Source organism: Myxine glutinosa, chromosome 12 (assembly GCF_964187855.1).
Source record: "Myxine glutinosa chromosome 12, kmMyxGlut1.1, whole genome shotgun sequence".
In the NCBI taxonomy this organism is placed as follows: Eukaryota; Metazoa; Chordata; class Myxini; order Myxiniformes; family Myxinidae; genus Myxine; species Myxine glutinosa.
The window spans coordinates 86031275-86044855 of NC_136272.1; the positions used below are offsets into that span (position 1 = coordinate 86031275).

The window sequence follows — 13581 nt, forward strand, 5'->3', positions numbered from 1 at the left end:
AACGAGCAGTTTGCAGTCAAACAATAATTCCTGTATAGTTCAGGCAATTATAAAATTACAATGAGAAGGTGTGCGGTTACCTCCACACTTGCAAGGTGCAAACACACAAAATGATATGCATCACTAGAGGAATTACAAAAGGCGGGAGATTTAACAATGTGGTGGCTGCAGGAGCAGGTTGTTGTGGTCAGGAAAAGCAACACCCTGACCCAGTTCGTGTATCTACTGGATCAGCAAAATAATCAACAACACAATCAGAAGGTTAGTGCAGATGTGCGTCGGCAGACAGGTGCATAGAATGATGGATGACACCAACAGGACGTTAATTGAGGTATAACCGCAGTAACCCTCTTTTGGTCTGACGAAGAGTCAAAGTCCGAAACGTGGGCTTCTTCTTGCTTCCCAAGATCGTTAGGCTACCTCGATCAACGTCCTGTTGGTTTCATCCATCGTTCCACAACACAACAGCTCTGACAAGGACCGCAGTGCAGCATCGAGATGTTCATCCAGCTCCCAGGACTCTTTAGATATCAGTGTGATAGTGCTGCAAGAGACCATCTATAGGGTGAGTCATAAGTCCCAGGACACGGTTTTGGCTGCTTATGCAAGATTTGTTTACACCATGGATTTGTACTGTTTTCTTTTTTCCAAATACAAATAATACATTAAACCAAGATGGCAGAGAGCAGTCCATTTACAGTGGAAGAGAGGCTGGTAGCAGTGGTGTGGTACCACGAGAGGAGAAACACAAATGAGACGATGAAACAGGTACAAGAAGACTTTGCGGAGGGTATTGGAGAGCCAGGGTCATCAAAATCAAATCTTCATCTTTGAGGGGGAGAGGGTGGATTTGTGGTGGATTAACGTGGGTACAAAAGATCAAGGTTTTGGATGGGGGAAGATAAGAGATGGTGGTGAACAGCTGTTTTAAAGACCTGGAGGGAGGAGTGGGATTGAAGGGAGTGAGGGAGTTTGTTCCAGAGGCGGGAGAAAAGGGGAATGAAAGAGTGAAGGTGAATAGAAAGTGTCGATTATATCAACCGATCAACCCTTTTGTGTACATAATATGTAGATGGACGCTCAGCTTAGACCTTTCAAAAATACCGTCAACACGAATAACAACGTTTTGTAAATTGTACTTATTGGGCAATAACAAAAGCAACTCAATAGTGTGTACATCATACTCTGGTCCTTCAAGGCCACAGACAGCAATGATCGATCAGTCACGCTGAGAGCAAAACCGATTGACCATCTATCAACTCGTTGCGAGGGTTTTGCACAAAAAAGTTTTATTTTATTCTTTCTTTTCAAGGCTGTCGCTTAAATTTCGATGATTTACGTGAGGAATAACAGCCTTTCTGCCATTGACTGTCTCCCATTGGGGAGCCCACTTCACTTCAATCCAAACAGGAACCCCAAAATGGGGCACAAGATGCACAAACTATGTAGCGTGGCATTTATGGGGCAGAGGGGGATAAGGGGGGTAGGGGGGGTAGGGGGGGGCGATGCAGTCAAACTCCAACACTTTATTCATGTTTGTAAAATCGAACCATTTGAATAAACGAATGAACGTCAAAGGGTGAACGACCAGCTTGTTACTGTGCAATGCTCTGGAGGATAATAAGCTTCTTCTTTCGGTCACGTTGCGACAACGATCACGTGGTCTCGGTCCGCGTGAGTGGTCACGTTTCACCCACCACATCGACACGTGCCCTCAAGTCGAAAACAACTTTTAGGGGGTTATGTGAGGTCGATCCAACAAAGCCGTTTGTATTAACAATTGCCAACATAAACCTCGAATTTCCTCTTGAATGTAGCAACTGAAAGATCTATTTTACCGTTTAATCACCCAAACTATTGTTTTAGAACGCAACACAAGTAACACTTAGAAGCAAACTACATACTGCACAGAATATATATATACACATACATACATACAGGGTGTCAAAAGTAATGACCGATTTCTGTTTATATATATATTTCTGTTTATATAAATATTTCTGTTTATATATATTTCTGTTTATATATATATATTTCTGTTTATATGTATATATTTATGTTTATAGATTTATATTTATGTTTATATATAAATAAATATTTCTGTTTATACTGTTGCGGATATGGCATTTGGCCTCCATATCCGCTTGTCAATATTCCCCTATTTCCCCAATACTCCCCAACTATCCCCAATCCCCCATTCCCTAGTCCCATTGCCTGTAAACAACACTCTGTAGAACCGACCTTCCCCTTTTTCCCCCATTAAATGTCGTGCCCAGGTCCACCGCATCTCACGTAGACAACTTTCGGACATCTTGCTAGTTATTCTTAGTCTATGTCAGTTAAGGACTCGTTTCCATTAATTCTGACTCTTCGTTGCACCAGAATGTGATTATATGGCACCAGTAGTGAGTTTAGGACCTTCCCATACCTCCTCCCATCTTCTTCCCCAAACAACAACTACAACAACAACAACAACAACTACAACTACAACAACAGAGGAGAATGGGGGCGGCGCGGCGCGGGGGAGTGTGCGTCCTCACACCGGCTCGGTTAGCCGCCATTGACCATGCGCTCCGACGGGGTTACCACGAAGGGGCTGGCTGTCAGCTCCTCGTCAAGGGCGGAGCCTGGTAACCCCCCCGCACCCAATAAGAAGGGCGGACCGATTCCATCTGGGGCGGAGCTAACGAGCCGAGGGCGTGTCACTCCCCGCCGGATATACGCAGCGACTTACCGGACGTGACGTGAGATGCGCCCCCAGCTTGAGAAGACAAGTCGCGACCTCCGAGCGCTGAGCGACCTCCCCGCATCATTGGACTGGACCGGGTCGATTTTGCCCCTGAGCCAAGGTGCACCTTGAGCCATCGAAGACCTGCCCCTCCTTGCCATCAATCCCCGTGTGAGTCAGTTTTGTCCCGTTTATCTGTCGTCTGTCGGGGCTAATATAAGAGTGTGTCTAAGTGCCTGCTTTTCTATGCTGTCCCTCTTGTCGTTGTAATCTGACCTTCCGCCCTAATATAACCTCCCCCGGAGGTCTTGAGAACCGTATCCCTGGTGTCGTGTCATTTTAATCCCAGCCGTTGTGTCCTTTTCCTTCATTGATTTAGCGTAGCGCGACTCGGCAACGTTCGAGTATAATCGGGTAACTTGTGCGGACACGGCGGCCATTCCGCTCGGCCCACCATAACATCAAAGTCGTGTCTGTAACAATTGGTGTCAGGAGTGTCGGATTCGGACCTGGGACTAAATTCATTTAGCCCAAATTTTGGAACACCAAGTGTACCATTAGGGTAACATTTTGGTGTTGGGAAGTAAAATTCGATCCGGAGCGCGTTTTACGCGCTCCAAATTATAACAGCGAAATTTGATTTGTTTTACGGAAATAAAAACCCGAATTTTGAAAGTCGCGCTATGGCGGATCAAGACAGCTGGGGTCCGGTAGAGGAGAGTGAGGCAGGGTCGGTCCAGGACCAAATTGAGGGACGCGAGGAGAGCGAAGCAGCGAGGGTAGCAGACGCACAAAATGGCGCCTCGCTGGTCACGGCGACCGCGCGCGCGACCGTGGCAGCGCCCCTGGTGGATTCGAACCTTTTCCTCCTGCAAATGAGGGCCTTTATGGAACAAATGGGAGACCAAATTGGAGGTTTGAAAAACAGTATAGAAGCTCAGGGTGAGCGATTGGAGGGCAAAATAGGGGTAATGGGAAACCAAATGGGGGTAATGAGGGACGAAGCGAGGGGTACCGGTGAGGGATTAGACAAGAAATTAGAGGGGTTAGACAATGGGATAGAAGGGGTGAAACATGGGTTAGGGAGTAGAATAGAGGGATTAGACAATAGATTAGGGGAAATACAGGAGGGGTTAATGGGGGTAGAAAACAGAATGGCCGTTCAGGAGAATCAAATGGAAGGGATGAAAAAGGGGTTAGAGGGGTTAGAAAACAGTATGGAAGGCAAATTGAGGGACATGAGGGACCAAGCGGAAAGGGAAGTTAAACAAATGGGGCAGCAGATAGAGGGGGTCAGAATGGGGGTAGAAACCAAACTGGATGCTCACAGGGAGGAAATGGAGCAGATGAGGGTGGCATCTGGGCAGGAGATGCAAGTGATGGGAGAGGAGATCAGAAGAGGAGTGAGTGAGGAGGTCGGAGGAGTGCGCGAGGAGGTGAGGCACTGTAAGGAGCACATGGAGAAGGAGGTGAGAAAGGGGACTGTAAAGTTACAAGGGGGCATAGAGGACCTGACGCAGGAGGTGGAGCAGCTGACGGTGGGACAGACGGAGTTAGTGGAGCAGGTTCAAAGGAACACTGCGGTATTAGGAGGTTTAAAAGCGACACAGAAAGAACTAAAAGATGACTTGGTAGCGACGAAGAGGGAATGTCAGATGGTACGTGAGGGACTGACAACGAGGCTGGACGAGGTGATAGAGGTAATGGAGACGCAGGACCGGCAGGTGAGGACACACATGGAAACGGTCAAGGTAGCCTTGGAGGACGAGCTTGAGGAGACGTACCGGGGAATAAAAGAGGTGAAGCAGAAATTACAAGAAGTGGAAGAAGGGGTGAGCGAAATTAAGAAGCGACGGAGAGGGGATAACAAAGAGATAAAAGAGGAAGTAAAAGAATTGGTCCAAAGTCTGTGTTTGGATCGTGATGATGTGCTCATTAACCGGATGAGGGATTCGCAGGTGATGGAGGAGAAGCGAAGAGGAAGAGGACCCGGTGTAAGTGGTGACCAATATGGTCGTGCGTATGATGCGCCAGGTGATTTAAGAAGCTTGGGGGTCGAGATGGACCCGGGTGTTCGTGAGAGGCCGTTGGTGAAGTGTGCGACAGGTCTGGTGTGCGAAAGAGGAGGTGTGCGAGAAAGTCCGACTCTGGGGTGTGTGAGGAAAAAGTGCGTGCCAAGGAGTGAGGGTGCTGGCGAGAGTGAGTCGGTCGTAGCGCGTGTGCGAGGGAGCACATGGAAGCGCGGTGTGGTAAGTGTTACAGAGGGTGTGACGGGAGAGTGTGCGCAAGAGTGTGTGCGAGAGAGGTGTGTAACGGACGGGTGCATGAGGAAAGAGTGCGCTGTCAAGAGTAAGGGTGAGTGCGCTGTCAAGAATGGAGGTGAGAGTAGTGAGAGTGACAAGGAGCGTGAGTTGGTTGTGACAGGTGAGAAAGGATGCACACCTGGAATGGTAGAGCGTGAGTGGGAATGCACGCTGGAATTGGTAGTGAGGCACGTGGTTGGGTGTGCGAATGAGAGCACACCTGTGATTGTCACAGAGGAGGTGACCGAGGAGGGGGCGCGAAGAGGTGTGTTGGTGAGGTGTGCGACCAACGAATGTGTGCCAAAGTGTTCGGTGGTCAGGTGTGTGACCAAGGCTGTGAGTGGAATGGGTGTACCTGGGTGTGTAGGGAAAGGTACGAGGAGCATGGGAACGGCTGGATGTGTGAGCAAGGAACGGGCTGCGGGGTGTAAGCATGCAGGTGAAGCATCGACGTTAGACGGGGTAGAGTGTAGAACGACTTATAGCCGAAGCGGGCCCTCGGTGCGTGCCGGGCCTCGCTTTGAACGGCCGCGTCCGTGCTTCACTAGGCGGAGCGGGCAGCTGGATAGGAAGGGTCGTCATGGCGACCACTTTTTGTTGAGGCATTCCGGCAGGTCGAGATCGAGCCATGGGATGGCTCCGTGCCGAGATGGTGCGTGGGATCTCGGCCCGGGTAAACCTCCTTCCCTGCACCGAATGCGGGACGTATCCAGCCGCTGGCACCAAACAACCCGCATTCATTGCTCGGCTTTACGAAGCCGGGCTTTGGACAGGAATTGGCGCACCGAGAGGTATTAGTGAGTAGACGGGTGATGAGGATAGTGTTTTGGCCCCAAAATTAGAGAAAAACAAAATTTGATGATTGGCAAAGGATTGGCAGTAATGATTGGCAGATGATGGGCAGTGATTGGCAAATTTTTGATTTGTTGAAATTTGATGTGCAAAATTGGTAGTGAGCGATAGGCCCGGTGGGTAAGGGTGGCATCCCTGCCACCCTTCCCATGGGGGGGCAAATGCGCAATAGCTTATGGGGTGTATGGCAGTGAAAACTAGCCCGGGTGGGTTAGGTTATATTGTAGGGATCTAGCGAAGATGACATTAGGTGACGTTAAGTTTAGTTAGTGACTGATACCTGTAGTGGGGACGCAGGTAGATTAGTATGGATGATAATGACGAGGGAGCGCAATAGTTTAAAGGGCCGACGGGGAAGCGCAAGTTTCAGAGGGGAGTAGTTAGATGAGATGATGCCGTGTGTGTGAGAATTGAACAGGTGTGATTGCACAGGTGTGCAACTGGACAGGTGTGTGGAGCAGTGTGTGAGTAGTGAGTGTGTGGATCAGCGCGAATGCGCTTGGGGAGAGAAGGGTGCAGGTGGCACCAGGTATGAGAGCACAGGTGTGCAGGTACAGGTGTGTGGAGAGAGTTGGAGTAAGTGGTACAGAGTGGTGTGCATGGTGCGAAGGTGTGGATGGGGGAAGAGTGGACCCCTTTCACGAGTACCCGGGGCGGGTAGTGTAAGTGTTAGGTAGAGGGTATAGGTAAATTGTGGTTGGATATTGGCATTTGTGGTGCGGTTGCAGAATGGTATTGTGGATGGGTGCATTAGTGTTGTGGAAATGGCTGGGCGTGTAGCCTGTTAGTGTGTGTAGTTGGTTGGGCACTCCACCACTGTGAGGATGTCGGCCAGGTGAGGCCGCAGGTGGGCTCTGGGAGCCGGTAGTTGTGAGTGGGTGCCTGAGGATCCCGGGTGTGGATCGGGTAGCCCAGTGCCAGAGAGGGCACCGAGTGGGGAGAGCGCCAGAGGGCCTTCCCCAGGTAGTTAGGTTAGGGCAGGGAGCAGGTAAGCTCGGAGGCAACTGCAGTGGTGGGGGTGTGCAGGTGGGTAGACCTGCTGGGAGAGTTACACGCCACAGCCCAGAAATTGTGCGAGGGCACCGGGAGATGAATCGGGGGAGTGAGACCCCAAATTGAAAAGCACCACAGTTTGGCCAATGGGAATTGGTTTTTAGAACCCATAGTGTAAGAGGGCCAATGGTTTGGCCGGAGAAAGACCCCGGGTAATGTAAAGTTGTTAAAGTCATTTAGGAAATAGCTAGGATTGATGAACCTGTCGCACCATACTAAGCCAAATACCTGTGGTGATGATGATGACTCCACACCTGTGTTTTCTTTGTTCTGTGTGCAGGAAATGAGAATTGCTGTGAGGATTTGTGAGACGCATCACGACGTGGATGAGACATTGGGGTGATTCCATCTCTCCCTCCCTAGGAGGGACTGATGATGAATTGGTGATAGCAAATTATGATGTTCAGTTGGAGATGGCAAATTTTGATGAGAGTTGAAAATGGCAAATTTGATTGGTTAGGAGGGAGAGAAGACGAATTTGGTATATGGGAGGAACGGGGAAGACAGTAGGGATGTTTGTTGATTTGTAAAGTAGATGTTTATGGGTAGTGTTGTGTTTTGTGGATACAGTAAGGGGTAAGGGAGGGGCCATGTAGGTTACCTGGTGGGGGGGGGGGGGGCGTACGGTAGGAACGTACCTGTCTCACCTGGTTCCCATGTGCCCCCAGTGTGCATTACCTTACATTGCGTGCACTTTTGCGCCCTTACCACCTTACTCACTTGTCTGCTTCTTTTGTCTCCCACCTCCGAGGATCTGGCTTTGGGGCAGAGAGAGAGAGGAGAGAGAGGTGCTGGCTATGCAGTTGTGGGCCTGCACTTTCGCTGCTTGCTGCCTGGATCGATACACCATATGGACCGCAATGTTTGTGGCCGCCCACCATGGACCGCAGTCCTTTTGCGGCCAAGCACCACCCATTGATGGACCTCTGGGTCAACGTGGCACCTATGCCAAACAGGTGAACCACTAATAGTTGGCCCCCTGACGGCCACAATAAAGAAATGGACGCGGTTGGCGCCTTTCTTTATTTTTCTAAGGAAGCCAGAACACCAAGTGCACCACACGAAGAGCAAGAGACACCTGCAGGGTTAGGGGTTGTTGTTTTTATTTTAATGAACAATGGTGACTGCACCGATTGGTGCTTGGGTGTGTAGTGGTGCTTTTGGTGCTTGGAAGGGGTGCTCTGCCCATTATTAAAGGCCGTAAGGCCACAGAGCACTCGTGGGTTGGTGTATCGATGCTGGCATGCGTGCTCTCTCTATGCATAACATCTGCATGTGTTCCTCCAAAAACAGGTCCTGGATCGTAGTGTAAATATCAGCGTAGTCTTGTAAATAATGCTCCCTACCGGCTGTATGTTTAGTTTGAGAATTCTTTCCGCGATTCGGTTATCCTGTGGGTGTGTTTCTGTGAGGAGAAGGGTGCAACGTCGCAGGGGGACATATTTACTCATTTGTGAACATCTGTAAAACTGTCGCACTCAGGGTAGAGTTAATAGTAGAGGGAACTACATCTGAGTGCCACACTAAAGTAGGTAAAAATTTATCGGGTCGGGACGCCCCGAGGGTAGAGAAGGGTGCAATGTTGCGGATATGGCATTTGGCCTCCATATCCGCTTGTCAATATTCCCCTATTTCCCCAATACTCCCCAACTATCCCCAATCCCCCATTCCCTAGTCCCATTGCCTGTAAACAACACTCTGTAGAACCGACCTTCCCCTTTTTCCCCCATTAAATGTCGTGCCCAGGTCCACCGCATCTCACGTAGACAACTTTCGGACATCTTGCTAGTTATTCTTAGTCTATGTCAGTTAAGGACTCGTTTCCATTAATTCTGACTCTTCGTTGCACCAGAATGTGATTATATGGCACCAGTAGTGAGTTTAGGACCTTCCCATACCTCCTCCCATCTTCTTCCCCAAACAACAACTACAACAACAACAACAACAACAACTACAACTACAACAACAGAGGAGAATGGGGGCGGCGCGGCGCGGGGGAGTGTGCGTCCTCACACCGGCTCGGTTAGCCGCCATTGACCATGCGCTCCGACGGGGTTACCACGAAGGGGCTGGCTGTCAGCTCCTCGTCAAGGGCGGAGCCTGGTAACCCCCCCGCACCCAATAAGAAGGGCGGACCGATTCCATCTGGGGCGGAGCTAACGAGCCGAGGGCGTGTCACTCCCCGCCGGATATACGCAGCGACTTACCGGACGTGACGTGAGATGCGCCCCCAGCTTGAGAAGACAAGTCGCGACCTCCGAGCGCTGAGCGACCTCCCCACATCATTGGACTGGACCGGGTCGATTTTGCCCCTTAGCCAAGGTGCACCTTGAGCCATCGAAGACCTGCCCCTCCTTGCCATCAATCCCCGTGTGAGTCAGTTTTGTCCCGTTTATCTGTCGTCTGTCGGGGCTAATATAAGAGTGTGTCTAAGTGCCTGCCTTTCTATGCTGTCCCTCTTGTCGTTGTAATCTGACCTTCCGCCCTAATATAACCTCCTCCGGAGGTCTTGAGAACCGTATCCCTGGTGTCGTGTCATTTTAATCCCAGCCGTTGTGTCCTTTTCCTTCATTGATTTAGCGTAGCGCGACTCGGCAACGTTCGAGTATAATCGGGTAACTTGTGTGGACACGGCGGCCATTCCGCTCGGCCCACCATAACATCAAAGTCGTGTCTGTAACAATACATATATATATATATATATATATATATATATATATATATATATATATATATATATATATATGTATGTATGTATATATATATATATATATATATATATATATATATATATATATATATATATATATATATATATGTATATATATATATATGTATGTATATATATATGTATATATATATATATACACAAAGAATTAAGTTAAGCACCCCCCCCCCCGTTTTTTTACAACCTCGCACATTACAAGTTTGTTGTCGTCAAAACAGTGTAATATACCCATGATATTGCTATATTTTCTGGAGAAGTGATATTATGGTCACATAAAAACATAACAATCATGCCGTTTTCAATATTTTATTCTGAATAATTTAAGGTGAAATTTTTTGGGAATTTTAGGCATATTTTCACCTCAATTTAAGTATGGAGCTATAGGTCCATCACGGACAGTGTGGATGACGTTTATGTTTTCTAACGTACAGTCATTGTTCTGAGAAGACCTCTAGCGATCTTTGCGTCAATAACGTGTGTAGGACCCACGTGATCGGATCACTGACTCAACCCTACGTCTCATAGACCCTGTAAGCCGTCGTATGCGTTGCTGTGGCAGGTTGTTCCATTCCCGATGTAATGCACGTTCCAATTCATCCAGATTGGCTATTGGAGGGACCATCTTCGCAATTTGTCGTCCCAACATGTCCCAAACGTGCTCGAGGGGGTTCAACCTGCCACAGCAACGCATACGACGGCTTACAGGGTCTATGAGACGTAGGGTTGAGTCAGTGATCCGATCACGTGGGTCCTACACACGTTATTGACGCAAAGATCGCTAGAGGTCTTCTCAGAACAATGACTGTACGTTAGAAAACATAAACGTCATCCACACTGTCCGTGATGGACCTATAGCTCCATACTTAAATTGAGGTGAAAATATGCCTAAAATTCCCAAAAAATTTCACCTTAAATTATTCAGAATAAAATATTGAAAACGGCATGATTGTTATGTTTTTATGTGACCATAATATCACTTCTCCAGAAAATATAGCAATATCATGGGTATATTACACTGTTTTGACGACAACAAACTTGTAATGTGCGAGGTTGTAAAAAAACGGGGGGGGGTGCTTAACTTAATTCTTTGTGTATATATACAGGGTGAGTCAAAAGTAGCGCCCGATTTCTGTTTATATATATATATTTCTGTTTATATATATATATATATATTTCTGTTTATATATATATATTTCTGTTTATATATATATATATATTTCTGTTTATATATATTTTTCTGTTTATATATACATATCTATATTTCTGTTTATATATATATATATATTTCTGTTTGTATATATATTTCTGTTTATATATATACCCTTCGGTGATGTCTTTGTTGAAAGAACCATGTCACTGATTGTCTTTCGCAGCAAGAAGTCAATAACAGGATTATATCACAGGTGGCGTGACAAAATGTAAGAACAGGTACATTTGACGATTGGCTTCACAATCGGGTATATAAGGGTTGTTGCATTCTGTATTCGTGGAAAACAACTGCTGCACGTCTACAAAAGTTATTGCCGCTTCCTGTGGAGATGGTCCGTCAACTTGACAATGCTGTTTGTCATGGAGTGGTGGCTTTACGAAATTCTGGCATGAAACAGCGTGCTATTGCTTGTCAGTATGGCATCACTCAAGGTCAGGTGTCAAAGATCCTGAAACGAAATGCTCAGAGGGGTGTCCCTACTCCAATACCGAGGCCAGGACGTCCACGCAGAACCACAAGTAGAGATGATCAGCAGCTTGCAATGGCCGTACCAAGTCAGCTAATCGGCTTAGGGCTGAGTGGCAGCAACTGACAAATGTGCCTGTATCCAGAAGGCTGGTCAACCAACGACTGGTTCAAGCAGGCTATCGTGCCAGGCGTACCTGAGAAAGCCACGCCTGACCAGACAACACAGCCACCGCCGATTGCAGTGGGCCAGAGAGCGCCGTCAATGGCAGCCAGGACACTGGAATCACGTGACCTTCAGTGACGAGTCTAGATTTCTGGTCTATCGTCAAGATGGCCGCGTCCGAGTGCGCAGACAAGTGCATGAAGCCCACAACGAAGATTGTATAGTGCCAAGAGTCCAAGCTGGAGGTGGTGGGGTAACCGTTTGGGCTGCTTTTCATGCAGGGGGAAAAACTGACCTGGTTGTTCTGAATGGAAACCTGAACCAGTTCAAGTACAGGGTCATTCTGGAAGAAACATTGCTTCCATTTGCTCGTGCAGCCTTTCGAGGAAACTTTGTCTTCCAAGATGACAATGCACGGCCTCATCGTGCTCGCATGATCCAACACTTTCTTGCTGACCGTGGTGTAGAGCATATGGAGTGGCCTGCCATGTCCCCGGACATGAATCTGATAGAGAACTTGTGGGCAGAATTAACGCGTCAAATCGACCACTTGGACCAGCAGCTGACCTCTGTGCGTGAATTGCAGCAGGCTATTGTCACTGCATGGCAAGCGATTCCTGTCCAAACCTTGGCAAATCTCGTGAACAGCATGCCTCGACGTGTACGTGCTCTCCTGAATGCTCGTGGGGGTTACACGAAGTACTGAACTGTAATTTTACTGTCCGTAATCCCAGTCATGATTTAACTTTTGTTTTTGCTGAAAAAAAAATTGGCTAATGTGCAAAATAAAGAGATACTTCTGGAAAACGTACAGAAGTTTAACACAGTACTGTCCATGAATTGAGTTCGATATCAGTTTACATCACTTTCAAGGATCAATTTATTTGTTTCGAAATGTCAAATGTGGTTTTTGTTTCTTTTAAAGGTCACATTAACAAAATCTAGAATAATTTCAACATAATTCCAATGAACTTTTGGTTCTAAGACATCTTGAAAAGTAAGTTCACCCCCACAAAAAAAATATTCCATATTAAATGCCAAGTCTATATACAACAACAACATGCATTTTAAGGCCATGTTCCCTGCTAGAGCGGGGGTTAGCCTTGCGGTCCCCATGACAATCTTCTCCATTTTGCCCTATTTTCTGCATCTCTCCTTGTTAACCCCCTTGCCCGCATTTCTTCTTCCACCATCTTTAGCCAAGTCTTTCTCGGTCTTCCCCGTCCTCTACTTCCTTCAACATTAACTTCCATCACTCTTCTCAACCAGTCACTTTCATCCTTCCTCAATACATGACCAAACCATCTCAACCTGTTCCTCTTCACAGCATCAATCACAGGCAATATTCCCATCATCTTTCGCAATTTATCATTTGTCTTCCTCTCGCTCAACGATACTCCGCACATCCATCGAACCATTCGCATTTCCACCCTTTCCAGCCTTCGTTGCTGCTCTACGTTCATTACCCATGTCTCGCTCCCATAAATCATAACACTTCTCACACATGCAGCATACACCTTTCCCTTCAGCTTCAGCGACACTCTCCTCCTCATCAGCACGCCACTCAGTTCCCGAAACTTCTTCCATGCACATCTCACTCGAGCAACCGTTGCCGAGTCTGATCCACCTTCTCCATTCAGCATGTCTCCGAGGTAGCAAAATGTTTTCACACCTTCCAGCTTCACGCCGTCTCCAAGATCCAATTCAACATTTCCTCCATCTGCAGCTCCCTCTGTGCACACCTTACATTTGAATGTAGCTGCCACACTGGTTAATGACCCTCTCAGACCACTACATTTTTGATGAACCCACTCAGCACACATTGTACATTGAATGGAGTTCACTCCGACGCCCTTCCTGCACACAGCACACGGCCACTTCCCAGTTCTTTCCACCTCACCACATGCTTTACCACTTGCCATCACCTTTGTCTTTCCGATATTCACCTTCAGACCTTTTGTCTCCATACATTCCTTCCACTTGTTCATCTTTTCCTTCAGTCCATCCATACTTTCCGCAATCAACACCAGATCATCTGCATACAACAACTCCCACGGTAAACCCTCCTTTACGGTC

The 13581-nt window shown here is 47.6% G+C and overlaps 1 protein-coding gene across 1 annotated transcript in view; it reads right to left on the bottom strand.

Moving 5' to 3' along the window:
- The window catches only part of BHLHE40 (basic helix-loop-helix family member e40), a 39826-nt gene that overhangs the window by 14381 nt on the left and 11864 nt on the right, over positions 1–13581 (bottom strand). The window lies entirely within an intron of this gene.